Here is a 2,625-nt window from a genome sequence, read left to right on the forward strand (position 1 = left end):
GTAGTCTCATTGAATTCATAAAAGCTTGAACAAGAATAATCCTTACTCTGAAACAAGCATGTATTGAATACAGCACTTTGCAACCTCAAGCACATGACAGAGCAACCAAAAACCTTCACCTAAACTAAGATATAACCTTTAAAACACAGTGAGAGCACACCCAACTTAGTCTAATTAATTGGAGTGTAATAAACCAAAAAGACAAGTCCTTGCTTAGCCATTCCAGTCTCCCACCTTTTATAGCTTCTGCTTTATAATGTATGTGTAGTTCACTGTTTTGTTCTGTCACACTAGCTCAAGCTGTCTGTGACCCTCTCCTGTCCCCTTTGCTCCATATCCAGCACAGACATGTGATGACTGTGCTAGGTCTTTACCAACACCTTCCACCTCTCAGTCTGGTGGAACTAGGAGGAATCACACCCCTTCCCTCTCCCCCTCCCCTTATCAAATGCTTACTTTAGTCTCTGCCAGAGGTGGGAGGCGATGGAGTCTTATTAAGAAGGGTCCTATCTTGTCCCTTCCTCCAATAGGTGTATGGATAGGAAAAGGAAATCTGGGCTCATGGTAGAGGTGATATCTTTTATTAGACCAACAAGATTTTTGCAAAAAAATCTTTAATTGCAAGCTTTTGGGCACAACCACCCTTCATCAGGCACTGGAGAAAAGATTGTAGCAGTTATTTTACAATCTTTTCTCCAATTTTTTGCCTAAAAGCTTGCAATTATTTTATTTATTTTTGCAAAAATCTTGTTGTTTTAATACAAGATATCACCTTTACCATCGGCCCAGATTGCATTTTTGTCTAGACCAACATGGCTACAACCTGGATATGAAAACACATTTTGCTAGGTACATGGGTTAATAATTGAGACAGTCAAAGTGATTAGCCTCATAATGCAGTCTTGATGGCTCTCAGATTAACATTTTAACAAGGTGTTAGTTACCTTTGCTGTGCTGGCAGTGCTTTGACATGCAGTTGTTAAATAACTGGCAGGGGCTGGCAGGGGAAAAATAAACCCCTTCCCTGCCACCTTCACCATGCCAGCTTGTATCTGCCCACATCCCCGCCCCTGCTGGTAGGGTCCTGACAGGGACTGCTGTACCTCAGCCAGGCAGACCCTGGTTGTGGACCCAGGGGGAGAGGGAAGGGCATGAGGAATAGGCCCCCTCCCTGCCACCTTCACCTCAGAGGGCTATGCCAGGCTGGCATCTGGCCATGCTGCAAGCCGTGCTCCAGCTAGAGAGCAGAGGGGCAGAGCCATCCCTGCTCTCTGGAGCAGAGAGCACAGCCCAGCCCAGGACGGATAAGCATTCTGGGATGCCAGTGGACTCTGATTTAACTTAAACCAGGAAGGGGTCTGTGACCAAAGTTCTGCAAACCAGTTTCACTCCAATCAGTTAAGTCTGATACTACATTCAACCAGGTTTATCTTAAACCAGTTACAGCTATTTTGAAACTGGTTTATGCACACTGAATTTATGTTTTGTTACACATTTAAACCAGTTTCTGAGCACTTAAACCAGTGAATGTGTAACTTCTGTTCCTAGCCTTTAAATAAGAATAGAATTTCAAGCATTGTTGTGGCACAATAATAGTCCAGAGAGTGTCTAATTGTTCCTAGTAACAGACTGTCTACACAACAAAAGGCTCTATATTAGGTATATTTATTGAAAGGAGTGAAAAAGTCTAATTTTCACTCACATTTTTAGGTCAAACCATTCACCTCATTCATGTTTTTAGAAGAGACACAGATATAGGTGTCCCTGGATTTGTCGCCATAAAAAAATTGAATGTGATGAATAATTTCACGACCTATTGTGCTACCTCTCTACACTAACTTTTCTTTAAAAATGTTCACAATGTTTGCTTTGGATGAGTTGTCTTGAATTACTGGATCTATAGAAACTATTTCTAAATTTAAAAGAAATATTTCTACAGCCATCTTACTGACCTTACTTTTCCCTTTTTTTTTGTTATAAGGTATCTTTTATTCTACCTCCTTTTCTCTGGGGATAATACCTATATCCCCAGCATTTCTCTTATGTTCTTCAGTATATTTTATAGTTTGGAACAATATACCACCTTATACTGTTATCATAACTTACTCTTTGTATTTTAAATATTATTAATTTACTATTGCATTTCATAATTATCTTAATAAATATGAAAAAAGTTTAAAGTCAGAATGTTTTCACACAGCCTCATCTTCTGTGAAGAAAACTTGTATAAAGAAGATTTTTAACATTCCATAATTGTCAGAGCAAAATTTTGATTAGATGCTGCCAACACAGAAGATTGAGACTGACATGCATATTGGACTCTGTGAGTGGAAAGTTCCAAGGCTCACCCAGCCCTTGCCCCCTGGGTGACCTGCGGACCTGTCAACCATTGTTGACCTACTTTCCCCACAGACGCATGCTCAGACTGTGTCAGCTTCTGACTGAGAGCAAGCTCAGTCAGAACCTGACATGAGGTAACCTGATTAGAAATTCCTCTGTGGAGAGCATTCTGATTGGCCACTAAATTCAGATAAAAAACTAGAGACCCCCTCCCTTGGGGTGGTTTGTAGGTCGGTGGGTTGTCGGTCGGTGGGTTGTCGGTCAGTGGGGTTGTTGGTGGAGTGT

The sequence above is a fragment of the Crocodylus siamensis genome, chromosome 1, assembly GCF_052110815.1.
Source record: "Crocodylus siamensis isolate JL-2025a chromosome 1, ASM5211081v1, whole genome shotgun sequence".
Classification (NCBI taxonomy): Eukaryota; Metazoa; Chordata; order Crocodylia; family Crocodylidae; genus Crocodylus; species Crocodylus siamensis.